Consider the following 26,837-nt stretch of genomic DNA (forward strand, 5'->3'; position numbering starts at 1 on the left):
CCAGCTTCAGCCTGATCCTCCTGGGAACCCCGCTCTGAGACAAGGAGCCGGGCTTCGCATTCCCACAGCAGCCAGTCGTGGGCTGAGGACACCTGGGGCGTTGGGAACTCCCTGGCTTCTCCTTGGTTTAACGTCTAGAGCTGCTTGTGAATCGCGCCGCCACACACACCCGAGCGCAGGTGTCTTCCGCACAGACTGCGGGCCTCGCTCTTCTGAACGCCGCTAGCTCGCCACCCACCCACGGGTGAACCCGGTCAGGGTGCTTTCTCTAAGGGGCAGACTCTTTTCCGGGCGGGCTACCGGTGTCTCTGTTTGCTCGTTTCTTTCTTCCATTTCGGGAAAGTCTTCCTTGCTGGGTGTGGAAATCTCCTATGCCTTCCCTCGCCTATTCTGTCAGCTTTCAAATTCTCTTTCAGTGGCCACCCTCACAGATGGATTAGGAAACTCTTTCCGGTGCACTCATTAGTGAAATGACCTCCAGGAAGCTGGAATCCAATATCTAATGGCCGATTTTTAGCGAGTCCACACGCCAGGGTGGTCGGGGTCCAATGCAGCCCCGGCCAGGCCCAGGCCCCTTGGACTGGGCCACAGGAGGACACGGAGGAGGGTCCCGGCCCCCACGAAGCGGTGCCGGCAGTTCTCCACGGGCTTGGGCGTTTTCCAGAGGTAGGAGATGGAGGGGACTGATTTCTTCAGCGCCCCCCAAACCACGCCACCCCACCCCACCCATGGGACACATCCCCAGAGAGAGACGCCCCATACACTGGCTGTGCCCCAGCCCTGGCCCGGGGGAATAGGCGGCAGCCCACCCACAGGGCGAGGGGGGGGGCGCAGCTGAAAGGGGTTGTGGGGGAGGGCGGCCCCTGGCTGGGGTCAAAGGGCGAGCGTCCCGCGCGTGCGCAGTCAGCGGCAGCGACGCGCTGGGGGTGGGCAGCGGGTAGGTGAAGGAGGCCGGGCGAGGAGACGAGGGGGGCTGGGAGGGCTCCACCTTGGCGAGTCCAGCCGTGGAGGCGCATCTTGTGTGAGTGTGAGTGAGTGTGAGTGTGTGTGTGTGTGTAGAGAGAGACAGCCCCCCGCCCCGCCCCGCCCATCACCCCCGTCCCTGGGAGCCCGCGGGACCCGGCCGGCGAACTCAACCGGCCCGGCCCGGCGCGGGAGGCGGCGGCGGGGAAGCCCAGAGAGGCTCGGCTTCTTGAGCGGGGCAGGGGCGCCCTCCGCCGCCGTCTAGGGCCACACCACCCTGAACGCCCCCGATCTCGTCTGCTCTGGGAAGCTAAGCAGGGTCGGGCCCGGTTAGTACTTGGATGGGAGACCGCCTGGGAATACCGGGTGCCACAGGCTGCTGCTTTTTTTTTTTTTTTTTTTTTTTTTTGCCTCTTGTTCTGTCCCCTTTCTGGGAGCGCGGCGGCGGCCCGGGGTGGGGGTCACCCCCACCCTCAGCGCCCGCGCGGTGCCTGGCGCCCCAGCCCGCACCGTGGGGCCTCCTCTTGTCCCAAGCCGCGACACCGCCGCCACGCGGCAGCATGCGTGGCATCTGGACTGTCAGGTCTCAGACCAAAGGTCTGCTCTGTGGGAACCGACACGCTGGAGGAAACCTTGAGAGTCTGAGAGGGGAGGGAGTTCCAGAAGAAGGCCAGGATGTCATTTTGAGGGAGTATGTGACCAGAACTCGTCCCGTTGCTTTTGGGGTTCTATGGGCTACACGCAGGAATCTTTGGTGGTGGCACCTGATGTTGGGGGATCCGGAGTCACACCCAGACCTGCTCCACAGGCCTCCTTTTACTTTTCTCTTCGGATTCATTATTTTTAAAAAGTGTCTCTTACCTCTATGATTGCATTTTCTTTTCTCTCTCTCTTCAAGCAGATGATGGGAGTACAAGTATTCAGGTGACATGTGACGCCCGTGCCCCCCTCCCCCCTGCGTTCTTTTTTTTTTTTTTTTTTGAGACAGAGTCTCGTTTTGCTGCCCAGGCTAGAGTGAGTGCCATGGCGTCAGCCTAGCTCACAGCAACCTCAATCTCCGGGCTCAAGCAATCCTGCTGCCTCAGCCTCCCGAGTAGTTGGGACTACAGGCATGCACCACCACGCCCGGCTGTGTTTTTCTATATATTAGTTGGCCAATTAATTTCTTTCTATTTTTAGTAGAGACGGGGTCTCGCTCTTGCTCAGGCTGGTTTCGAACTCCTGACCTGGAGCAATCCGCCCGCCTCGGCCTCCCAGAGAGCTAGGATTACAGGCGTGAGCCACCGCGCCCGGCCCCCCCTGTGTTCTTATTCATATACCTCTCATGTTGTTCCAGCGTATTGTGGGGGTACCAATGTTAAGGTCGGGTGCCTTGCCCTCTCCAAGCCTCCCCCCTCGGGTCAGAGCTTCAAGTGCGCCCATCCCCCAGTCGGTGCGCACCCACCCCATGCCTAATGGATGTGTATGCCCCTCCCCTCCCCCCACCCGCCCGACACCCACCCGACGAAGGTGATTCCTCTCTGTCCACTTAGGCGTCCATCCGTTCGTACCAATTTGCTGGTGAGCGCGCTCACGTGGTGCTCGTGTGTCCATTCTTGGGATACCTGGCCTACTGGAACGGGTTCCAGCTCTGGCCAGGAGAACACGAGAGGCGCCCTCTCACCGCTGCTCCTCACAGCCGAATGGCACTCCGTGGTGTCCACGCGCCACATTTTATTGATGCACTCCTGGATGGATGGGCACTCGGGTCGCTTCCACGTCTTTGCGATTGTGAATTGTGCCCTAACTGTCACCCTAACCCTTACCCAGCCCGTCTCCTCTGCCCCTGCCTGACGCACTCCTCCCCGGCCAGACCCGTCACTGTCCTGGGCCCCCGCCTGACCGGCTCCTCCCCGCCCGGCCTGTCACCGTCCTCTGCCCCTGCCTGACACGCTCCTTCCCGCCCGCCCGGCCTCTCACCGTCCTGGGCCCCTGCCTGACCGGCTCCTCCGTCGCCTGGGCCTTCCAAGGGCTTGGTGTGGACGCTGCTTCCAGGAAGCCCACCAGAAACCCGGCAGCAGGGTGGCCGCAGCAGTCTCCAGCAGCCGTCCCTAAGTCGCCTGAGTGCGGGGGACGTGCCCCCGCTGTGCCGCGGGGGCCCAGCCTGGTGTCTTCCCTGAGGCCCTGCGGCTGCCGGCTGGGCTGCCGCTCCCCGCAAGGGGAGAGCCGCGGAGGTGGGGACCGCCTCCTGATGGGGACGTACACGCAGCTCTCCACGTCGGATTCCGGGGCTCTCTGTCCTGCCCGAAGGCCCAGCTGGCCTGCGGGTCCTTAGAGTGGCAAAAACATCCGAAAACTGAGATTGAGGGTCCGGTGGGTGTCTGCACTTTTGTGCTGGGCACCCCAGGGAGGCCCGGGGGCTGGCTGGACAACGTGGTCTGCTGGGCGGGGGGGGTTGGAGGAGCAACTGATGCCCTTTGCACTTTGGGTAGCAAGAGTCTGAGGTGTCTCTGAGCCCTGTGCCCTGTGGGGGGGGCGGGGGGGGAGGAGGAGGAGGAGGAGGTGGGAAGGGCCGGGGCCTGCAGTCCTGTTCCCGGGGTGGCACGGCAAGTGGCTTCTTCCACAGGCTGCTTGGCCTGGGCTCCCTGCACCTGGGCCTTTGGAGGACCGGCCCTGTGCTTGCCAACACTTCCTGCAGGGACCCAGAGCTGGGAGGTGGCATCTCTCAGCCCTGGGTCGGGCAGAGCCCCAGCGGGCCATGCCCACAACCTCTCTCAGCACCGGTCCCCCAGAAGGCTCCTTTGGGACCAGGATTCTCTTGCGGTGACTCTTTAAGGTCTGGCCCCTGGATGGAGGGGCACCAGGAGTAGAGGAGCAGGAAGGGGAAGGGGGTGGCCATGCGAGGGGACACTTTGAGGCCGAGTCCCAGCTTCAGCCTGATCCTCCTGGGAACCCCGCTCTGAGACAAGGAGCCGGGCTTCGCATTCCCACAGCAGCCAGTCGTGGGCTGAGGACACCTGGGGCGTTGGGAACTCCCTGGCTTCTCCTTGGTTTAACGTCTAGAGCTGCTTGTGAATCGCGCCGCCACACACACCCGAGCGCAGGTGTCTTCCGCACAGACTGCGGGCCTCGCTCTTCTGAACGCCGCTAGCTCGCCACCCACCCACGGGTGAACCCGGTCAGGGTGCTTTCTCTAAGGGGCAGACTCTTTTCCGGGCGGGCTACCGGTGTCTCTGTTTGCTCGTTTCTTTCTTCCATTTCGGGAAAGTCTTCCTTGCTGGGTGTGGAAATCTCCTATGCCTTCCCTCGCCTATTCTGTCAGCTTTCAAATTCTCTTTCAGTGGCCACCCTCACAGATGGATTAGGAAACTCTTTCCGGTGCACTCATTAGTGAAATGACCTCCAGGAAGCTGGAATCCAATATCTAATGGCCGATTTTTAGCGAGTCCACACGCCAGGGTGGTCGGGGTCCAATGCAGCCCCGGCCAGGCCCAGGCCCGTTGGACTGGGCCACAGGAGGACACGGAGGAGGGTCCCGGCCCCCACGAAGCGGTGCCGGCAGTTCTCCACGGGCTTGGGCGTTTTCCAGAGGTAGGAGATGGAGGGGACTGATTTCTTCAGCGCCCCCCAAACCACGCCACCCCACCCCACCCATGGGACACATCCCCAGAGAGAGACGCCCCATACACTGGCTGTGCCCCAGCCCTGGCCCGGGGGAATAGGCGGCAGCCCACCCACAGGGCGAGGGGGGGGCGCAGCTGAAAGGGGTTGTGGGGGAGGGCGGCCCCTGGCTGGGGTCAAAGGGCGAGCGTCCCGCGCGTGCGCAGTCAGCGGCAGGCAGCGACGCGCTGGGGGTGGGCAGCGGGTAGGTGAAGGAGGCCGGGCGAGGAGACGAGGGGGGCTGGGAGGGCTCCACCTTGGCGAGTCCAGCCGTGGAGGCGCATCTTGTGTGAGTGTGAGTGAGTGTGAGTGTGTGTGTGTGTGTAGAGAGAGACAGCCCCCCGCCCCGCCCCGCCCATCACCCCCGTCCCTGGGAGCCCGCGGGACCCGGCCGGCGAACTCAACCGGCCCGGCCCGGCGCGGGAGGCGGCGGCGGGGAAGCCCAGAGAGGCTCGGCTTCTTGAGCGGGGCAGGGGCGCCCTCCGCCGCCGTCTAGGGCCACACCACCCTGAACGCCCCCGATCTCGTCTGGTCTGGGAAGCTAAGCAGGGTCGGGCCCGGTTAGTACTTGGATGGGAGACCGCCTGGGAATACCGGGTGCCACAGGCTGCTGCTTTTTTTTTTTTTTTTTTTTTTTTTTGCCTCTTGTTCTGTCCCCTTTCTGGGAGCGCGGCGGCGGCCCGGGGTGGGGGTCACCCCCACCCTCAGCGCCCGCGCGGTGCCTGGCGCCCCAGCCCGCACCGTGGGGCCTCCTCTTGTCCCAAGCCGCGACACCGCCGCCACGCGGCAGCATGCGTGGCATCTGGACTGTCAGGTCTCAGACCAAAGGTCTGCTCTGTGGGAACCGACACGCTGGAGGAAACCTTGAGAGTCTGAGAGGGGAGGGAGTTCCAGAAGAAGGCCAGGATGTCATTTTGAGGGAGTATGTGACCAGAACTCGTCCCGTTGCTTTTGGGGTTCTATGGGCTACACGCAGGAATCTTTGGTGGTGGCACCTGATGTTGGGGGATCCGGAGTCACACCCAGACCTGCTCCACAGGCCTCCTTTTACTTTTCTCTTCGGATTCATTATTTTTAAAAAGTGTCTCTTACCTCTAGGATTGCATTTTCTTTTCTCTCTCTCTTCAAGCAGATGATGGGAGTACAAGTATTCAGGTGACATGTGACGCCCGTGCCCCCCTCCCCCCTGCGTTCTTTTTTTTTTTTTTTTTTTGAGACAGAGTCTCGTTTTGCTGCCCAGGCTAGAGTGAGTGCCATGGCGTCAGCCTAGCTCACAGCAACCTCAATCTCCGGGCTCAAGCAATCCTGCTGCCTCAGCCTCCCGAGTAGTTGGGACTACAGGCATGCACCACCACGCCCGGCTGTGTTTTTCTATATATATTAGTTGGCCAATTAATTTCTTTCTATTTTTAGTAGAGACGGGGTCTCGCTCTTGCTCAGGCTGGTTTCGAACTCCTGACCTGGAGCAATCCGCCCGCCTCGGCCTCCCAGAGAGCTAGGATTACAGGCGTGAGCCACCGCGCCCGGCCCCCCCTGTGTTCTTATTCATATACCTCTCATGTTGTTCCAGCGTATTGTGGGGGTACCAATGTTAAGGTCGGGTGCCTTGCCCTCTCCAAGCCTCCCCCCTCGGGTCAGAGCTTCAAGTGCGCCCATCCCCCAGTCGGTGCGCACCCACCCCATGCCTAATGGATGTGTATGCCCCTCCCCTCCCCCCACCCGCCCGACACCCACCCGACGAAGGTGATTCCTCTCTGTCCACTTAGGCGTCCATCCGTTCGTACCAATTTGCCGGTGAGCGCGCTCACGTGGTGCTCGTGTGTCCATTCTTGGGATACCTGGCCTACTGGAACGGGTTCCAGCTCTGGCCAGGAGAACACGAGAGGCGCCCTCTCACCGCTGCTCCTCACAGCCGAATGGCACTCCGTGGTGTCCACGCGCCACATTTTATTGATGCACTCCTGGATGGATGGGCACTCGGGTGGCTTCCACGTCTTTGCGATTGTGAATTGTGCCCTAACTGTCACCCTAACCCTTACCCAGCCCGTCTCCTCTGCCCCTGCCTGACGCACTCCTCCCCGGCCAGGCCCGTCACTGTCCTGGGCCCCCGCCTGACCGGCTCCTCCCCGCCCGGCCTGTCACCGTCCTCTGCCCCTGCCTGACACGCTCCTTCCCGCCCGCCCGGCCTCTCACCGTCCTGGGCCCCTGCCTGACCGGCTCCTCCGTCGCCTGGGCCTTCCAAGGGCTTGGTGTGGACGCTGCTTCCAGGAAGCCCACCAGAAACCCGGCAGCAGGGTGGCCGCAGCAGTCTCCAGCAGCCGTCCCTAAGTCGCCTGAGTGCGGGGGACGTGCCCCCGCTGTGCCGCGGGGGCCCAGCCTGGTGTCTTCCCTGAGGCCCTGCGGCTGCCGGCTGGGCTGCCGCTCCCCGCAAGGGGAGAGCCGCGGAGGTGGGGACCACCTCCTGATGGGGACGTACACGCAGCTCTCCACGTCGGATTCCGGGGCTCTCTGTCCTGCCCGAAGGCCCAGCTGGCCTGCGGGTCCTTAGAGTGGCAAAAACATCCGAAAACTGAGATTGAGGGTCCGGTGGGTGTCTGCACTTTTGTGCTGGGCACCCCAGGGAGGCCCGGGGGCTGGCTGGACAACGTGGTCTGCTGGGCGGGGGGGTTGGAGGAGCAACTGATGCCCTTTGCACTTTGGGTAGCAAGAGTCTGAGGTGTCTCTGAGCCCTGTGCCCTGTGGGGGGGCGGCGGAGGGGAGGAGGAGGAGGAGGAGGAGGAGGAGGAGGTGGGAAGGGCCGGGGCCTGCAGTCCTGTTCCCGGGGTGGCACGGCAAGTGGCTTCTTCCACAGGCTGCTTGGCCTGGGCTCCCTGCACCTGGGCCTTTGGAGGACCGGCCCTGTGCTTGCCAACACTTCCTGCAGGGACCCAGAGCTGGGAGGTGGCATCTCTCAGCCCTGGGTCGGGCAGAGCCCCAGCGGGCCATGCCCACAACCTCTCTCAGCACCGGTCCCCCAGAAGGCTCCTTTGGGACCAGGATTCTCTTGCGGTGACTCTTTAAGGTCTGGCCCCTGGATGGAGGGGCACCAGGAGTAGAGGAGCAGGAAGGGGAAGGGGGTGGCCATGCGAGGGGACACTTTGAGGCCGAGTCCCAGCTTCAGCCTGATCCTCCTGGGAACCCCGCTCTGAGACAAGGAGCCGGGCTTCGCATTCCCACAGCAGCCAGTCGTGGGCTGAGGACACCTGGGGCGTTGGGAACTCCCTGGCTTCTCCTTGGTTTAACGTCTAGAGCTGCTTGTGAATCGCGCCGCCACACACACCCGAGCGCAGGTGTCTTCCGCACAGACTGCGGGCCTCGCTCTTCTGAACGCCGCTAGCTCGCCACCCACCCACGGGTGAACCCGGTCAGGGTGCTTTCTCTAAGGGGCAGACTCTTTTCCGGGCGGGCTACCGGTGTCTCTGTTTGCTCGTTTCTTTCTTCCATTTCGGGAAAGTCTTCCTTGCTGGGTGTGGAAATCTCCTATGCCTTCCCTCGCCTATTCTGTCAGCTTTCAAATTCTCTTTCAGTGGCCACCCTCACAGATGGATTAGGAAACTCTTTCCGGTGCACTCATTAGTGAAATGACCTCCAGGAAGCTGGAATCCAATATCTAATGGCCGATTTTTAGCGAGTCCACACGCCAGGGTGGTCGGGGTCCAATGCAGCCCCGGCCAGGCCCAGGCCCCTTGGACTGGGCCACAGGAGGACACGGAGGAGGGTCCCGGCCCCCACGAAGCGGTGCCGGCAGTTCTCCACGGGCTTGGGCGTTTTCCAGAGGTAGGAGATGGAGGGGACTGATTTCTTCAGCGCCCCCCAAACCACGCCACCCCACCCCACCCATGGGACACATCCCCAGAGAGAGACGCCCCATACACTGGCTGTGCCCCAGCCCTGGCCCGGGGGAATAGGCGGCAGCCCACCCACAGGGCGGGGGGGGGGGCGCAGCTGAAAGGGGTTGTGGGGGAGGGCGGCCCCTGGCTGGGGTCAAAGGGCGAGCGTCCCGCGCGTGCGCAGTCAGCGGCAGGCAGCGACGCGCTGGGGGTGGGCAGCGGGTAGGTGAAGGAGGCCGGGCGAGGAGACGAGGGGGGCTGGGAGGGCTCCACCTTGGCGAGTCCAGCCGTGGAGGCGCATCTTGTGTGAGTGTGAGTGAGTGTGAGTGTGTGTGTGTGTGTAGAGAGAGACAGCCCCCCGCCCCGCCCCGCCCATCACCCCCGTCCCTGGGAGCCCGCGGGACCCGGCCGGCGAACTCAACCGGCCCGGCCCGGCGCGGGAGGCGGCGGCGGGGAAGCCCAGAGAGGCTCGGCTTCTTGAGCGGGGCAGGGGCGCCCTCCGCCGCCGTCTAGGGCCACACCACCCTGAACGCCCCCGATCTCGTCTGGTCTGGGAAGCTAAGCAGGGTCGGGCCCGGTTAGTACTTGGATGGGAGACCGCCTGGGAATACCGGGTGCCACAGGCTGCTGCTTTTTTTTTTTTTTTTTTTTTTTTTTGCCTCTTGTTCTGTCCCCTTTCTGGGAGCGCGGCGGCGGCCCGGGGTGGGGGTCACCCCCACCCTCAGCGCCCGCGCGGTGCCTGGCGCCCCAGCCCGCACCGTGGGGCCTCCTCTTGTCCCAAGCCGCGACACCGCCGCCACGCGGCAGCATGCGTGGCATCTGGACTGTCAGGTCTCAGACCAAAGGTCTGCTCTGTGGGAACCGACACGCTGGAGGAAACCTTGAGAGTCTGAGAGGGGAGGGAGTTCCAGAAGAAGGCCAGGATGTCATTTTGAGGGAGTATGTGACCAGAACTCGTCCCGTTGCTTTTGGGGTTCTATGGGCTACACGCAGGAATCTTTGGTGGTGGCACCTGATGTTGGGGGATCCGGAGTCACACCCAGACCTGCTCCACAGGCCTCCTTTTACTTTTCTCTTCGGATTCATTATTTTTAAAAAGTGTCTCTTACCTCTAGGATTGCATTTTCTTTTCTCTCTCTCTTCAAGCAGATGATGGGAGTACAAGTATTCAGGTGACATGTGACGCCCGTGCCCCCCTCCCCCCTGCGTTCTTTTTTTTTTTTTTTTTTTGAGACAGAGTCTCGTTTTGCTGCCCAGGCTAGAGTGAGTGCCATGGCGTCAGCCTAGCTCACAGCAACCTCAATCTCCGGGCTCAAGCAATCCTGCTGCCTCAGCCTCCCGAGTAGTTGGGACTACAGGCATGCACCACCACGCCCGGCTGTGTTTTTCTATATATATTAGTTGGCCAATTAATTTCTTTCTATTTTTAGTAGAGACGGGGTCTCGCTCTTGCTCAGGCTGGTTTCGAACTCCTGACCTGGAGCAATCCGCCCGCCTCGGCCTCCCAGAGAGCTAGGATTACAGGCGTGAGCCACCGCGCCCGGCCCCCCCTGTGTTCTTATTCATATACCTCTCATGTTGTTCCAGCGTATTGTGGGGGTACCAATGTTAAGGTCGGGTGCCTTGCCCTCTCCAAGCCTCCCCCCTCGGGTCAGAGCTTCAAGTGCGCCCATCCCCCAGTCGGTGCGCACCCACCCCATGCCTAATGGATGTGTATGCCCCTCCCCTCCCCCCACCCGCCCGACACCCACCCGACGAAGGTGATTCCTCTCTGTCCACTTAGGCGTCCATCCGTTCGTACCAATTTGCTGGTGAGCGCGCTCACGTGGTGCTCGTGTGTCCATTCTTGGGATACCTGGCCTACTGGAACGGGTTCCAGCTCTGGCCAGGAGAACACGAGAGGCGCCCTCTCACCGCTGCTCCTCACAGCCGAATGGCACTCCGTGGTGTCCACGCGCCACATTTTATTGATGCACTCCTGGATGGATGGGCACTCGGGTCGCTTCCACGTCTTTGCGATTGTGAATTGTGCCCTAACTGTCACCCTAACCCTTACCCAGCCCGTCTCCTCTGCCCCTGCCTGACGCACTCCTCCCCGGCCAGGCCCGTCACTGTCCTGGGCCCCCGCCTGACCGGCTCCTCCCCGCCCGGCCTGTCACCGTCCTCTGCCCCTGCCTGACACGCTCCTTCCCGCCCGCCCGGCCTCTCACCGTCCTGGGCCCCTGCCTGACCGGCTCCTCCGTCGCCTGGGCCTTCCAAGGGCTTGGTGTGGACGCTGCTTCCAGGAAGCCCACCAGAAACCCGGCAGCAGGGTGGCCGCAGCAGTCTCCAGCAGCCGTCCCTAAGTCGCCTGAGTGCGGGGGACGTGCCCCCGCTGTGCCGCGGGGGCCCAGCCTGGTGTCTTCCCTGAGGCCCTGCGGCTGCCGGCTGGGCTGCCGCTCCCCGCAAGGGGAGAGCCGCGGAGGTGGGGACCGCCTCCTGATGGGGACGTACACGCAGCTCTCCACGTCGGATTCCGGGGCTCTCTGTCCTGCCCGAAGGCCCAGCTGGCCTGCGGGTCCTTAGAGTGGCAAAAACATCCGAAAACTGAGATTGAGGGTCCGGTGGGTGTCTGCACTTTTGTGCTGGGCACCCCAGGGAGGCCCGGGGGCTGGCTGGACAACGTGGTCTGCTGGGCGGGGGGGTTGGAGGAGCAACTGATGCCCTTTGCACTTTGGGTAGCAAGAGTCTGAGGTGTCTCTGAGCCCTGTGCCCTGTGGGGGGGGGCGGGGGGGGAGGAGGAGGAGGAGGAGGAGGAGGTGGGAAGGGCCGGGGCCTGCAGTCCTGTTCCCGGGGTGGCACGGCAAGTGGCTTCTTCCACAGGCTGCTTGGCCTGGGCTCCCTGCACCTGGGCCTTTGGAGGACCGGCCCTGTGCTTGCCAACACTTCCTGCAGGGACCCAGAGCTGGGAGGTGGCATCTCTCAGCCCTGGGTCGGGCAGAGCCCCAGCGGGCCATGCCCACAACCTCTCTCAGCACCGGTCCCCCAGAAGGCTCCTTTGGGACCAGGATTCTCTTGCGGTGACTCTTTAAGGTCTGGCCCCTGGATGGAGGGGCACCAGGAGTAGAGGAGCAGGAAGGGGAAGGGGGTGGCCATGCGAGGGGACACTTTGAGGCCGAGTCCCAGCTTCAGCCTGATCCTCCTGGGAACCCCGCTCTGAGACAAGGAGCCGGGCTTCGCATTCCCACAGCAGCCAGTCGTGGGCTGAGGACACCTGGGGCGTTGGGAACTCCCTGGCTTCTCCTTGGTTTAACGTCTAGAGCTGCTTGTGAATCGCGCCGCCACACACACCCGAGCGCAGGTGTCTTCCGCACAGACTGCGGGCCTCGCTCTTCTGAACGCCGCTAGCTCGCCACCCACCCACGGGTGAACCCGGTCAGGGTGCTTTCTCTAAGGGGCAGACTCTTTTCCGGGCGGGCTACCGGTGTCTCTGTTTGCTCGTTTCTTTCTTCCATTTCGGGAAAGTCTTCCTTGCTGGGTGTGGAAATCTCCTATGCCTTCCCTCGCCTATTCTGTCAGCTTTCAAATTCTCTTTCAGTGGCCACCCTCACAGATGGATTAGGAAACTCTTTCCGGTGCACTCATTAGTGAAATGACCTCCAGGAAGCTGGAATCCAATATCTAATGGCCGATTTTTAGCGAGTCCACACGCCAGGGTGGTCGGGGTCCAATGCAGCCCCGGCCAGGCCCAGGCCCCTTGGACTGGGCCACAGGAGGACACGGAGGAGGGTCCCGGCCCCCACGAAGCGGTGCCGGCAGTTCTCCACGGGCTTGGGCGTTTTCCAGAGGTAGGAGATGGAGGGGACTGATTTCTTCAGCGCCCCCCAAACCACGCCACCCCACCCCACCCATGGGACACATCCCCAGAGAGAGACGCCCCATACACTGGCTGTGCCCCAGCCCTGGCCCGGGGGAATAGGCGGCAGCCCACCCACAGGGCGGGGGGGGGGGGCGCAGCTGAAAGGGGTTGTGGGGGAGGGCGGCCCCTGGCTGGGGTCAAAGGGCGAGCGTCCCGCGCGTGCGCAGTCAGCGGCAGGCAGCGACGCGCTGGGGGTGGGCAGCGGGTAGGTGAAGGAGGCCGGGCGAGGAGACGAGGGGGGCTGGGAGGGCTCCACCTTGGCGAGTCCAGCCGTGGAGGCGCATCTTGTGTGAGTGTGAGTGAGTGTGAGTGTGTGTGTGTGTGTAGAGAGAGACAGCCCCCCGCCCCGCCCCGCCCATCACCCCCGTCCCTGGGAGCCCGCGGGACCCGGCCGGCGAACTCAACCGGCCCGGCCCCGCGCGGGAGGCGGCGGCGGGGAAGCCCAGAGAGGCTCGGCTTCTTGAGCGGGGCAGGGGCGCCCTCCGCCGCCGTCTAGGGCCACACCACCCTGAACGCCCCCGATCTCGTCTGGTCTGGGAAGCTAAGCAGGGTCGGGCCCGGTTAGTACTTGGATGGGAGACCGCCTGGGAATACCGGGTGCCACAGGCTGCTGCTTTTTTTTTTTTTTTTTTTTTTTTTTTGCCTCTTGTTCTGTCCCCTTTCTGGGAGCGCGGCGGCGGCCCGGGGTGGGGGTCACCCCCACCCTCAGCGCCCGCGCGGTGCCTGGCGCCCCAGCCCGCACCGTGGGGCCTCCTCTTGTCCCAAGCCGCGACACCGCCGCCACGCGGCAGCATGCGTGGCATCTGGACTGTCAGGTCTCAGACCAAAGGTCTGCTCTGTGGGAACCGACACGCTGGAGGAAACCTTGAGAGTCTGAGAGGGGAGGGAGTTCCAGAAGAAGGCCAGGATGTCATTTTGAGGGAGTATGTGACCAGAACTCGTCCCGTTGCTTTTGGGGTTCTATGGGCTACACGCAGGAATCTTTGGTGGTGGCACCTGATGTTGGGGGATCCGGAGTCACACCCAGACCTGCTCCACAGGCCTCCTTTTACTTTTCTCTTCGGATTCATTATTTTTAAAAAGTGTCTCTTACCTCTAGGATTGCATTTTCTTTTCTCTCTCTCTTCAAGCAGATGATGGGAGTACAAGTATTCAGGTGACATGTGACGCCCGTGCCCCCCTCCCCCCTGCGTTCTTTTTTTTTTTTTTTTTTTGAGACAGAGTCTCGTTTTGCTGCCCAGGCTAGAGTGAGTGCCATGGCGTCAGCCTAGCTCACAGCAACCTCAATCTCCGGGCTCAAGCAATCCTGCTGCCTCAGCCTCCCGAGTAGTTGGGACTACAGGCATGCACCACCACGCCCGGCTGTGTTTTTCTATATATATTAGTTGGCCAATTAATTTCTTTCTATTTTTAGTAGAGACGGGGTCTCGCTCTTGCTCAGGCTGGTTTCGAACTCCTGACCTGGAGCAATCCGCCCGCCTCGGCCTCCCAGAGAGCTAGGATTACAGGCGTGAGCCACCGCGCCCGGCCCCCCCTGTGTTCTTATTCATATACCTCTCATGTTGTTCCAGCGTATTGTGGGGGTACCAATGTTAAGGTCGGGTGCCTTGCCCTCTCCAAGCCTCCCCCCTCGGGTCAGAGCTTCAAGTGCGCCCATCCCCCAGTCGGTGCGCACCCACCCCATGCCTAATGGATGTGTATGCCCCTCCCCTCCCCCCACCCGCCCGACACCCACCCGACGAAGGTGATTCCTCTCTGTCCACTTAGGCGTCCATCCGTTCGTACCAATTTGCTGGTGAGCGCGCTCACGTGGTGCTCGTGTGTCCATTCTTGGGATACCTGGCCTACTGGAACGGGTTCCAGCTCTGGCCAGGAGAACACGAGAGGCGCCCTCTCACCGCTGCTCCTCACAGCCGAATGGCACTCCGTGGTGTCCACGCGCCACATTTTATTGATGCACTCCTGGATGGATGGGCACTCGGGTCGCTTCCACGTCTTTGCGATTGTGAATTGTGCCCTAACTGTCACCCTAACCCTTACCCAGCCCGTCTCCTCTGCCCCTGCCTGACGCACTCCTCCCCGGCCAGGCCCGTCACTGTCCTGGGCCCCCGCCTGACCGGCTCCTCCCCGCCCGGCCTGTCACCGTCCTCTGCCCCTGCCTGACACGCTCCTTCCCGCCCGCCCGGCCTCTCACCGTCCTGGGCCCCTGCCTGACCGGCTCCTCCGTCGCCTGGGCCTTCCAAGGGCTTGGTGTGGACGCTGCTTCCAGGAAGCCCACCAGAAACCCGGCAGCAGGGTGGCCGCAGCAGTCTCCAGCAGCCGTCCCTAAGTCGCCTGAGTGCGGGGGACGTGCCCCCGCTGTGCCGCGGGGGCCCAGCCTGGTGTCTTCCCTGAGGCCCTGCGGCTGCCGGCTGGGCTGCCGCTCCCCGCAAGGGGAGAGCCGCGGAGGTGGGGACCGCCTCCTGATGGGGACGTACACGCAGCTCTCCACGTCGGATTCCGGGGCTCTCTGTCCTGCCCGAAGGCCCAGCTGGCCTGCGGGTCCTTAGAGTGGCAAAAACATCCGAAAACTGAGATTGAGGGTCCGGTGGGTGTCTGCACTTTTGTGCTGGGCACCCCAGGGAGGCCCGGGGGCTGGCTGGACAACGTGGTCTGCTGGGCGGGGGGGTTGGAGGAGCAACTGATGCCCTTTGCACTTTGGGTAGCAAGAGTCTGAGGTGTCTCTGAGCCCTGTGCCCTGTGGGGGGGGGGCGGAGGGGAGGAGGAGGAGGAGGAGGAGGAGGAGGAGGTGGGAAGGGCCGGGGCCTGCAGTCCTGTTCCCGGGGTGGCACGGCAAGTGGCTTCTTCCACAGGCTGCTTGGCCTGGGCTCCCTGCACCTGGGCCTTTGGAGGACCGGCCCTGTGCTTGCCAACACTTCCTGCAGGGACCCAGAGCTGGGAGGTGGCATCTCTCAGCCCTGGGTCGGGCAGAGCCCCAGCGGGCCATGCCCACAACCTCTCTCAGCACCGGTCCCCCAGAAGGCTCCTTTGGGACCAGGATTCTCTTGCGGTGACTCTTTAAGGTCTGGCCCCTGGATGGAGGGGCACCAGGAGTAGAGGAGCAGGAAGGGGAAGGGGGTGGCCATGCGAGGGGACACTTTGAGGCCGAGTCCCAGCTTCAGCCTGATCCTCCTGGGAACCCCGCTCTGAGACAAGGAGCCGGGCTTCGCATTCCCACAGCAGCCAGTCGTGGGCTGAGGACACCTGGGGCGTTGGGAACTCCCTGGCTTCTCCTTGGTTTAACGTCTAGAGCTGCTTGTGAATCGCGCCGCCACACACACCCGAGCGAGCGCAGGTGTCTTCCGCACAGACTGCGGGCCTCGCTCTTCTGAACGCCGCTAGCTCGCCACCCACCCACGGGTGAACCCGGTCAGGGTGCTTTCTCTAAGGGGCAGACTCTTTTCCGGGCGGGCTACCGGTGTCTCTGTTTGCTCGTTTCTTTCTTCCATTTCGGGAAAGTCTTCCTTGCTGGGTGTGGAAATCTCCTATGCCTTCCCTCGCCTATTCTGTCAGCTTTAAAATTCTCTTTCAGTTGCCACCCTCACAGATGGATTAGGAAACTCTTTCCGGTGCACTCATTAGTGAAATGACCTCCAGGAAGCTGGAATCCAATATCTAATGGCCGATTTTTAGCGAGTCCACACGCCAGGGTGGTCGGGGCCAATGCAGCCCCGGCCAGGCCCAGGCCCCTTGGACTGGGCCACAGGAGGACACGGAGGAGGGTCCCGGCCCCCACGAAGCGGTGCCGGCAGTTCTCCACGGGCTTGGGCGTTTTCCAGAGGTAGGAGATGGAGGGGACTGATTTCTTCAGCGCCCCCCAAACCACGCCACCCCACCCCACCCATGGGACACATCCCCAGAGAGAGACGCCCCATACACTGGCTGTGCCCCAGCCCTGGCCCGGGGGAATAGGCGGCAGCCCACCCACAGGGCGGGGGGGGGGGGCGCAGCTGAAAGGGGTTGTGGGGGAGGGCGGCCCCTGGCTGGGGTCAAAGGGCGAGCGTCCCGCGCGTGCGCAGTCAGCGGCAGGCAGCGACGCGCTGGGGGTGGGCAGCGGGTAGGTGAAGGAGGCCGGGCGAGGAGACGAGGGGGGCTGGGAGGGCTCCACCTTGGCGAGTCCAGCCGTGGAGGCGCATCTTGTGTGAGTGTGAGTGAGTGTGAGTGTGTGTGTGTGTGTAGAGAGAGACAGCCCCCCGCCCCGCCCCGCCCATCACCCCCGTACCTGGGAGCCCGCGGGACCCGGCCGGCGAACTCAACCGGCCCGGCCCGGCGCGGGAGGCGGCGGCGGGGAAGCCCAGAGAGGCTCGGCTTCTTGAGCGGGGCAGGGGCGCCCTCCGCCGCCGTCTAGGGCCACACCACCCTGAACGCCCCCGATCTCGTCTGCTCTGGGAAGCTAAGCAGGGTCGGGCCCGGTTAGTACTTGGATGGGAGACCGCCTGGGAATACCGGGTGCCACAGGCTGCTGCTTTTTTTTTTTTTTTTTTTTTTTTTTGCCTCTTGTTCTGTCCCCTTTCTGGGAGCGCGGCGGCGGCCCGGGGTGGGGGTCACCCCCACCCTCAGCGCCCGCGCGGTGCCTGGCGCCCCAGCCCGCACCGTGGGGCCTCCTCTTGTCCCAAGCCGCGACACCGCCGCCACGCGGCAGCATGCGTGGCATCTGGACTGTCAGGTCTCAGACCAAAGGTCTGCTCTGTGGGAACCGACACGCTGGAGGAAACCTTGAGAGTCTGAGAGGGGAGGGAGTTCCAGAAGAAGGCCAGGATGTCATTTTGAGGGAGTATGTGACCAGAACTCGTCCCGTTGCTTTTGGGGTTCTATGGGCTACACGCAGGAATCTTTGGTGGTGGCACCTGATGTTGGGGGATCCGGAGTCACACCCAGACCTGCTCCACAGGCCTCCTTTTACTTTTCTCTTCGGATTCATTATTTTTAAAAAGTGTCTCTTACCTCTAGGATTGCATTTTCTTTTCTCTCTCTCTTCAAGCAGATGATGGGAGTACAAGTATTCAGGTGACATGTGACGCCCGTGCCCCCCTCCCCCCTGCGTTCTTTTTTTTTTTTTTTTTTTGAGACAGAGTCTCGTTTTGCTGCCCAGGCTAGAGTGAGTGCCATGGCGTCAGCCTAGCTCACAGCAACCTCAATCTCCGGGCTCAAGCAATCCTGCTGCCTCAGCCTCCCGAGTAGTTGGGACTACAGGCATGCACCACCACGCCCGGCTGTGTTTTTCTATATATATTAGTTGGCCAATTAATTTCTTTCTATTTTTAGTAGAGACGGGGTCTCGCTCTTGCTCAGGCTGGTTTCGAACTCCTGACCTGGAGCAATCCGCCCGCCTCGGCCTCCCAGAGAGCTAGGATTACAGGCGTGAGCCACCGCGCCCGGCCCCCCCTGTGTTCTTATTCATATACCTCTCATGTTGTTCCAGCGTATTGTGGGGGTACCAATGTTAAGGTCGGGTGCCTTGCCCTCTCCAAGCCTCCCCCCTCGGGTCAGAGCTTCAAGTGCGCCCATCCCCCAGTCGGTGCGCACCCACCCCATGCCTAATGGATGTGTATGCCCCTCCCCTCCCCCCACCCGCCCGACACCCACCCGACGAAGGTGATTCCTCTCTGTCCACTTAGGCGTCCATCCGTTCGTACCAATTTGCTGGTGAGCGCGCTCACGTGGTGCTCGTGTGTCCATTCTTGGGATACCTGGCCTACTGGAACGGGTTCCAGCTCTGGCCAGGAGAACACGAGAGGCGCCCTCTCACCGCTGCTCCTCACAGCCGAATGGCACTCCGTGGTGTCCACGCGCCACATTTTATTGATGCACTCCTGGATGGATGGGCACTCGGGTGGCTTCCACGTCTTTGCGATTGTGAATTGTGCCCTAACTGTCACCCTAACCCTTACCCAGCCCGTCTCCTCTGCCCCTGCCTGACGCACTCCTCCCCGGCCAGGCCCGTCACTGTCCTGGGCCCCCGCCTGACCGGCTCCTCCCCGCCCGGCCTGTCACCGTCCTCTGCCCCTGCCTGACACGCTCCTTCCCGCCCGCCCGGCCTCTCACCGTCCTGGGCCCCTGCCTGACCGGCTCCTCCGTCGCCTGGGCCTTCCAAGGGCTTGGTGTGGACGCTGCTTCCAGGAAGCCCACCAGAAACCCGGCAGCAGGGTGGCCGCAGCAGTCTCCAGCAGCCGTCCCTAAGTCGCGTGAGTGCGGGGGACGTGCCCCCGCTGTGCCGCGGGGGCCCAGCCTGGTGTCTTCCCTGAGGCCCTGCGGCTGCCGGCTGGGCTGCCGCTCCCCGCAAGGGGAGAGCCGCGGAGGTGGGGACCGCCTCCTGATGGGGACGTACACGCAGCTCTCCACGTCGGATTCCGGGGCTCTCTGTCCTGCCCGAAGGCCCAGCTGGCCTGCGGGTCCTTAGAGTGGCAAAAACCTCCGAAAACTGAGACTGAGGGTCCGGTGGGTGTCTGCACTTTTGTGCTGGGCACCCCAGGGAGGCCCGGGGGCTGGCTGGACAACGCGGTCTGCTGGGCGGGGGGTTTGGAGGAGCAACTGATGCCCTTTGCACTTTGGGTAGCAAGAGTCTGAGGTGTCTCTGAGCCCTGTGCCATGTCGGGGGGGGGGGTGCGGGGCGGAGGAGGAGGAGGAGGAGGTGGGAAGGGCCGGGGCCTGCAGTCCTGTTCCCGGGGTGGCACGGCAAGTGGCTTCTTCCACAGGCTGCTTGGCCTGGGCTCCCTGCACCTGGGCCTTTGGAGGACCGGCCCTGTGCTTGCCAACACTTCCTGCAGGGACCCAGAGCTGGGAGGTGGCATCTCTCAGCCCTGGGTCGGGCAGAGCCCCAGCGGGCCATGCCCACAACCTCTCTCAGCACCGGTCCCCCAGAAGGCTCCTTTGGGACCAGGATTCTCTTGCGGTGACTCTTTAAGGTCTGGCCCCTGGATGGAGGGGCACCAGGAGTAGAGGAGCAGGAAGGGGAAGGGGGTGGCCATGCGAGGGGACACTTTGAGGCCAAGTCCCAGCTTCAGCCTGATCCTCCTGGGAACCCCGCTCTGAGACAAGGAGCCGGGCTTCGCATTCCCACAGCAGCCAGTCGTGGGCTGAGGACACCTGGGGCGTTGGGAACTCCCTGGCTTCTCCTTGGTTTAACATCTAGAGCTGCTTGTGAATCGCGCCGCCACACACACCCGAGCGCAGGTGTCTTCCGCACAGACTGCGGGCCTCGCTCTTCTGAATGCCGCTGGCTCGCCACCCACCCACGGGTGAACCTGGTCAGGGTGCTTTCTCTCAGGGGCAGACTCTTTTCCGGGCGGGCTACCGGTGTCTCTGTTTGCTCGTTTCTTTCTTCCATTTCGGGAAAGTCTTCCTTGCTGGGTGTGGAAATCTCCTATGCCTTCCCTCGCCTATTCTGTCAGCTTTAAAATTCTCTTTCAGTTGCCACCCTCACAGATGGATTAGGAAACTCTTTCCGGTGCACTCATTAGTGAAATGACCTCCAGGAAGCTGGAATCCAATATCTAATGGCCGATTTTTAGCGAGTCCACACGCCAGGGTGGTCGGGGTCCAATGCAGCCCCGGCCAGGCCCAGGCCCCTTGGACTGGGCCACAGGAGGACACGGAGGAGGGTCCCGGCCCCCACGAAGCGGTGCCGGCAGTTCTCCACGGGCTTGGGCGTTTTCCAGAGGTAGGAGATGGAGGGGACTGATTTCTTCAGCGCCCCCCAAACCACGCCACCCCACCCCACCCATGGGACACATCCCCAGAGAGAGACGCCCCATACACTGGCTGTGCCCCAGCCCTGGCCCGGGGGAATAGGCGGCAGCCCACCCACAGGGCGAGGGGGGGGCGCAGCTGAAAGGGGTTGTGGGGGAGGGCGGCCCCTGGCTGGGGTCAAAGGGCGAGCGTCCCGCGCGTGCGCAGTCAGCGGCAGCGACGCGCTGGGGGTGGGCAGCGGGTAGGTGAAGGAGGCCGGGCGAGGAGACGAGGGGGGCTGGGAGGGCTCCACCTTGGCGAGTCCAGCCGTGGAGGCGCATCTTGTGTGAGTGTGAGTGAGTGTGAGTGTGTGTGTGTGTGTATAGAGAGACAGCCCCCCACCCCGCCCCGCCCCGCCCCGCCCCGCCCCGCCCATCACCCCCGTCCCTGGGAGCCAGCGGGACCCGGCCGGCGAACTCAACCGGCCCGGCCCGGCCCGGCGCGGGGCCTGGGGCGGGAGGCGGCGGCGGGGAAGCCCAGAGAGGCTCGGCTTCTCGAGCGGGGCAGGGGCGCCCTCCGCCGCCGTCTAGGGCCACACCACCCTGAACGCCCCCGATCTCGTCTGGTCTCGGAAGCTAAGCAGGGTCGGGCCTGGTTAGTACTTGGATGGGAGACCGCCTGGGAATACCGGGTGCCACAGGCTGCTGCTTTTTTTTTTTTTTTCTTGCCTCTTGTTCTGTCCCCTTTCTGGGAGCGAGGCGGCGGCCCGGGGTGGGGGTCACCCCCACCCTCAGCGCCCGCGCGGTGCCTGGCGCCCCAGCCCGCACCGTGGGGCCTCCTCTTGTCCCAAGCCGCGACACCGCGGCCACGCGGCAGCATGCGTGGCATCTGGACTGTCAGGTCTCAGACCAAAGGTCTGCTCTGTGGGAACCGACACGCTGGAGGAAACCTTGAGAGTCTGAGAGGGGAGGGAGTTCCAGAAGAAGGCCAGGATGTCATTTTGAGGGAGTATGTGACCAGAACTCGTCCCGTTGCTTTTGGGGTTCTATGGGCTACACGCAGGAATCTTTGGTGGTGGCACCTGATGTTGGGGGATCCGGAGTCACACCCAGACCTGCTCCACAGGCCTCCTTTTACTTTTCTCTTCGGATTCATTATGTTTAAAAAGTGTCTCTTACCTCTAGGATTGCATTTTCTTTTCTCTCTCTTTTCAAGCAGATGATGGGAGTACAAGTATTCAGGTGACATGTGTTGCCCGTGCCGCCCTCCCCCCTGTGTTCTTTTTTTTTTTTTTTTTTTGAGACAGAGTCTCGTTTTGCTGCCCAGGCTAGAGTGAGTGCCATGGCGTCAGCCTAGCTCACAGCAACCTCAATCTCCGGGCTCAAGCAATCCTGCTGCCTCAGCCTCCCGAGTAGTTGGGACTACAGGCATGCACCACCACGCCCGGCTGTGTTTTTCTATATATATTAGTTGGCCAATTAATTTCTTTCTATTTTTAGTAGAGACGGGGTCTCGCTCTTGCTCAGGCTGGTTTCGAACTCCTGACCTGGAGCAATCCGCCCGCCTCGGCCTCCCAGAGAGCTAGGATTACAGGCGTGAGCCACCGCGCCCGGCCCCCCCTGTGTTCTTATTCATATACCTCTCATGTTGTTCCAGCGTATTGTGGGGGTACCAATGTTAAGGTCGGGTGCCTTGCCCTCTCCAAGCCTCCCCCCTCGGGTCAGAGCTTCAAGTGCGCCCATCCCCCAGTCGGTGCGCACCCACCCCATGCCTAATGGATGTGTATGCCCCTCCCCTCCCCCCACCCGCCCGACACCCACCCGATGAAGGTGATTCCTCTCTGTCCACTTAGGCGTCCATCCGTTCGTACCAATTTGCTGGTGAGCGCGCTCACGTGGTGCTCGTGTGTCCATTCTTGGGATACTTGGCTTCCTGGAACGGGTTCCAGCTCTGGCCAGGAGAACACGAGAGGCGCCCTCTCACCGCTGCTCCTCACAGCCGAATGGCACTCCGTGGTGTCCACGCGCCACATTTTATTGATGCACTCCTGGATGGATGGGCACTCGGGTCGCTTCCACGTCTTTGGGATTGTGAATTGTGCCCTAACTGTAACCCTAACCCTTACCCAGCCCGTCTCCTCTGCCCCTGCCTGACGCACTCCTCCCCGGCCAGGCCCGTCACTGTCCTGGGCCCCCGCCTGACCGGCTCCTCCCCGCCCGGCCGGTCACCGTCCTCTGCCCCTGCCTGACACGCTCCTTCCCGCCCGGCCTCTCACCGTCCTCGGCCCCTGCCTGACCGGCTCCTCCGTCGCCTGGGCCTTCCAAGGGCTTGGTGTGGATGCTGCTTCCAGGAAGCCCTCCAGAAACCCGGCAGCAGGGTGGCCGCAGCAGTCTCCAGCAGCCGTCCCTAAGTCGCGTGAGTGCGGGGGACGTGCCCCCGCTGTGCCGCGGGGGCCCAGCCTGGTGTCTTCCCTGAGGCCCTGCGGCTGCCGGCTGGGCTGCCGCTCCCCGCAAGGGGAGAGCCGCGGAGGTGGGGACCGCCTCCTGATGGGGACGTACACGCAGCTCTCCACGTCGGATTCCGGGGCTCTCTGTCCTGCCCGAAGGCCCAGCTGGCCTGCGGGTCCTTAGAGTGGCAAAAACCTCCGAAAACTGAGACTGAGGGTCCGGTGGGTGTCTGCACTTTTGTGCTGGGCACCCCAGGGAGGCCCGGGGGCTGGCTGGACAACGCGGTCTGCTGGGCGGGGGGTTTGGAGGAGCAACTGATGCCCTTTGCACTTTGGGTAGCAAGAGTCTGAGGTGTCTCTGAGCCCTGTGCCATGTCGGGGGGGGGGGGTGCGGGGCGGAGGAGGAGGAGGAGGAGGAGGTGGGAAGGGCCGGGGCCTGCAGTCCTGTTCCCGGGGTGGCACGGCAAGTGGCTTCTTCCACAGGCTGCTTGGCCTGGGCTCCCTGCACCTGGGCCTTTGGAGGACCGGCCCTGTGCTTGCCAACACTTCCTGCAGGGACCCAGAGCTGGGAGGTGGCATCTCTCAGCCCTGGGTCGGGCAGAGCCCCAGCGGGCCATGCCCACAACCTCTCTCAGCACCGGTCCCCCAGAAGGCTCCTTTGGGACCAGGATTCTCTTGCGGTGACTCTTTAAGGTCTGGCCCCTGGATGGAGGGGCACCAGGAGTAGAGGAGCAGGAAGGGGAAGGGGGTGGCCATGCGAGGGGACACTTTGAGGCCAAGTCCCAGCTTCAGCCTGATCCTCCTGGGAACCCCGCTCTGAGACAAGGAGCCGGGCTTCGCATTCCCACAGCAGCCAGTCGTGGGCTGAGGACACCTGGGGCGTTGGGAACTCCCTGGCTTCTCCTTGGTTTAACATCTAGAGCTGCTTGTGAATCGCGCCGCCACACACACCCGAGCGCAGGTGTCTTCCGCACAGACTGCGGGCCTCGCTCTTCTGAATGCCGCTGGCTCGCCACCCACCCACGGGTGAACCTGGTCAGGGTGCTTTCTCTCAGGGGCAGACTCTTTTCCGGGCGGGCTACCGGTGTCTCTGTTTGCTCGTTTCTTTCTTCCATTTCGGGAAAGTCTTCCTTGCTGGGTGTGGAAATCTCCTATGCCTTCCCTCGCCTATTCTGTCAGCTTTAAAATTCTCTTTCAGTTGCCACCCTCACAGATGGATTAGGAAACTCTTTCCGGTGCACTCATTAGTGAAATGACCTCCAGGAAGCTGGAATCCAATATCTAATGGCCGATTTTTAGCGAGTCCACACGCCAGGGTGGTCGGGGTCCAATGCAGCCCCGGCCAGGCCCAGGCCCGTTGGACTGGGCCACAGGAGGACACGGAGGAGGGTCCCGGCCCCCACGAAGCGGTGCCGGCAGTTCTCCACGGGCTTGGGCGTTTTCCAGAGGTAGGAGATGGAGGGGACTGATTTCTTCAGCGCCCCCCAAACCACGCCACCCCACCCCACCCATGGGACACATCCCCAGAGAGAGACGCCCCATACACTGGCTGTGCCCCAGCCCTGGCCCGGGGGAATAGGCGGCAGCCCACCCACAGGGCGAGGGGGGGGGCGCAGCTGAAAGGGGTTGTGGGGGAGGGCGGCCCCTGGCTGGGGTCAAAGGGCGAGCGTCCCGCGCGTGCGCAGTCAGCGGCAGCGACGCGCTGGGGGTGGGCAGCGGGTAGGTGAAGGAGGCCGGGCGAGGAGACGAGGGGGGCTGGGAGGGCTCCACCTTGGCGAGTCCAGCCGTGGAGGCGCATCTTGTGTGAGTGTGAGTGAGTGTGAGTGTGTGTGTGTGTGTGTATAGAGAGACAGCCCCCCACCCCGCCCCGCCCCGCCCCGCCCCGCCCCGCCCATCACCCCCGTCCCTGGGAGCCAGCGGGACCCGGCCGGCGAACTCAACCGGCCCGGCCCGGCCCGGCGCGGGGCCTGGGGCGGGAGGCGGCGGCGGGGAAGCCCAGAGAGGCTCGGCTTCTCGAGCGGGGCAGGGGCGCCCTCCGCCGCCGTCTAGGGCCACACCACCCTGAACGCCCCCGATCTCGTCTGGTCTCGGAAGCTAAGCAGGGTCGGGCCTGGTTAGTACTTGGATGGGAGACCGCCTGGGAATACCGGGTGCCACAGGCTGCTGCTTTTTTTTTTTTTTTTCTTGCCTCTTGTTCTGTCCCCTTTCTGGGAGCGAGGCGGCGGCCCGGGGTGGGGGTCACCCCCACCCTCAGCGCCCGCGCGGTGCCTGGCGCCCCAGCCCGCACCGTGGGGCCTCCTCTTGTCCCAAGCCGCGACACCGCCGCCACGCGGCAGCATGCGTGGCATCTGGACTGTCAGGTCTCAGACCAAAGGTCTGCTCTGTGGGAACCGACACGCTGGAGGAAACCTTGAGAGTCTGAGAGGGGAGGGAGTTCCAGAAGAAGGCCAGGATGTCATTTTGAGGGAGTATGTGACCAGAACTCGTCCCGTTGCTTTTGGGGTTCTATGGGCTACACGCAGGAATCTTTGGTGGTGGCACCTGATGTTGGGGGATCCGGAGTCACACCCAGACCTGCTCCACAGGCCTCCTTTTACTTTTCTCTTCGGATTCATTATGTTTAAAAAGTGTCTCTTACCTCTAGGATTGCATTTTCTTTTCTCTCTCTTTTCAAGCAGATGATGGGAGTACAAGTATTCAGGTGACATGTGTTGCCCGTGCCGCCCTCCCCCCTGTGTTCTTTTTTTTTTTTTTTTTTTGAGACAGAGTCTCGTTTTGCTGCCCAGGCTAGAGTGAGTGCCATGGCGTCAGCCTAGCTCACAGCAACCTCAATCTCCGGGCTCAAGCAATCCTGCTGCCTCAGCCTCCCGAGTAGTTGGGACTACAGGCATGCACCACCACGCCCGGCTGTGTTTTTCTATATATATTAGTTGGCCAATTAATTTCTTTCTATTTTTAGTAGAGACGGGGTCTCGCTCTTGCTCAGGCTGGTTTCGAACTCCTGACCTGGAGCAATCCGCCCGCCTCGGCCTCCCAGAGAGCTAGGATTACAGGCGTGAGCCACCGCGCCCGGCCCCCCCTGTGTTCTTATTCATATACCTCTCATGTTGTTCCAGCGTATTGTGGGGGTACCAATGTTAAGGTCGGGTGCCTTGCCCTCTCCAAGCCTCCCCCCTCGGGTCAGAGCTTCAAGTGCGCCCATCCCCCAGTCGGTGCGCACCCACCCCATGCCTAATGGATGTGTATGCCCCTCCCCTCCCCCCACCCGCCCGACACCCACCCGATGAAGGTGATTCCTCTCTGTCCACTTAGGCGTCCATCCGTTCGTACCAATTTGCTGGTGAGCGCGCTCACGTGGTGCTCGTGTGTCCATTCTTGGGATACTTGGCTTCCTGGAACGGGTTCCAGCTCTGGCCAGGAGAACACGAGAGGCGCCCTCTCACCGCTGCTCCTCACAGCCGAATGGCACTCCGTGGTGTCCACGCGCCACATTTTATTGATGCACTCCTGGATGGATGGGCACTCGGGTCGCTTCCACGTCTTTGGGATTGTGAATTGTGCCCTAACTGTAACCCTAACCCTTACCCAGCCCGTCTCCTCTGCCCCTGCCTGACGCACTCCTCCCCGGCCAGGCCCGTCACTGTCCTGGGCCCCCGCCTGACCGGCTCCTCCCCGCCCGGCCGGTCACCGTCCTCTGCCCCTGCCTGACACGCTCCTTCCCGCCCGGCCTCTCACCGTCCTCGGCCCCTGCCTGACCGGCTCCTCCGTCGCCTGGGCCTTCCAAGGGCTTGGTGTGGATGCTGCTTCCAGGAAGCCCTCCAGAAACCCGGCAGCAGGGTGGCCGCAGCAGTCTCCAGCAGCCGTCCCTAAGTCGCGTGAGTGCGGGGGACGTGCCCCCGCTGTGCCGCGGGGGCCCAGCCTGGTGTCTTCCCTGAGGCCCTGCGGCTGCCGGCTGGGCTGCCGCTCCCCGCAAGGGGAGAGCCGCGGAGGTGGGGACCGCCTCCTGATGGGGACGTACACGCAGCTCTCCACGTCGGATTCCGGGGCTCTCTGTCCTGCCCGAAGGCCCAGCTGGCCTGCGGGTCCTTAGAGTGGCAAAAACCTCCGAAAACTGAGACTGAGGGTCCGGTGGGTGTCTGCACTTTTGTGCTGGGCACCCCAGGGAGGCCCGGGGGCTGGCTGGACAACGCGGTCTGCTGGGCGGGGGGTTTGGAGGAGCAACTGATGCCCTTTGCACTTTGGGTAGCAAGAGTCTGAGGTGTCTCTGAGCCCTGTGCCATGTCGGGGGGGGGGGGTGCGGGGCGGAGGAGGAGGA

At 63.0% G+C, this 26,837-nt stretch overlaps 2 non-coding genes and 5 pseudogenes across 2 annotated transcripts; all 7 read left to right on the plus strand.

Moving 5' to 3' along the window:
- Positions 1-1,222: 1,222 nt before the first annotated feature.
- On the plus strand, positions 1,223-1,341 carry LOC142868400 (uncharacterized; annotated as a pseudogene).
- A 3,751-nt stretch (positions 1,342-5,092) lies between these two features.
- On the plus strand, positions 5,093-5,211 carry LOC142868393 (uncharacterized; annotated as a pseudogene).
- A 3,767-nt stretch (positions 5,212-8,978) lies between these two features.
- On the plus strand, positions 8,979-9,097 carry LOC142868394 (uncharacterized; annotated as a pseudogene).
- A 3,762-nt stretch (positions 9,098-12,859) lies between these two features.
- LOC142868395 (uncharacterized) lies at positions 12,860-12,978 on the plus strand (annotated as a pseudogene).
- A 3,772-nt stretch (positions 12,979-16,750) lies between these two features.
- On the plus strand, positions 16,751-16,869 carry LOC142868401 (uncharacterized; annotated as a pseudogene).
- Positions 16,870-20,660: 3,791 nt separating this feature from the next.
- LOC142868388 (5S ribosomal RNA) lies at positions 20,661-20,779 on the plus strand. Its single transcript, XR_012917404.1, has one exon. It is a non-coding gene; the product is annotated as a 5S ribosomal RNA (ribosomal RNA).
- A 3,786-nt stretch (positions 20,780-24,565) lies between these two features.
- Positions 24,566-24,684, plus strand: LOC142868399 (5S ribosomal RNA). Its single transcript, XR_012917405.1, has one exon. It is a non-coding gene; the product is annotated as a 5S ribosomal RNA (ribosomal RNA).
- The last annotated feature ends 2,153 nt before the right edge of the window (positions 24,685-26,837 follow it).

The sequence above is a fragment of the Microcebus murinus genome, unplaced genomic scaffold (assembly GCF_040939455.1).
Source record: "Microcebus murinus isolate Inina unplaced genomic scaffold, M.murinus_Inina_mat1.0 scaf030_hap2_Mmur4.0, whole genome shotgun sequence".
Taxonomy (NCBI): domain Eukaryota; kingdom Metazoa; phylum Chordata; class Mammalia; order Primates; family Cheirogaleidae; genus Microcebus; species Microcebus murinus.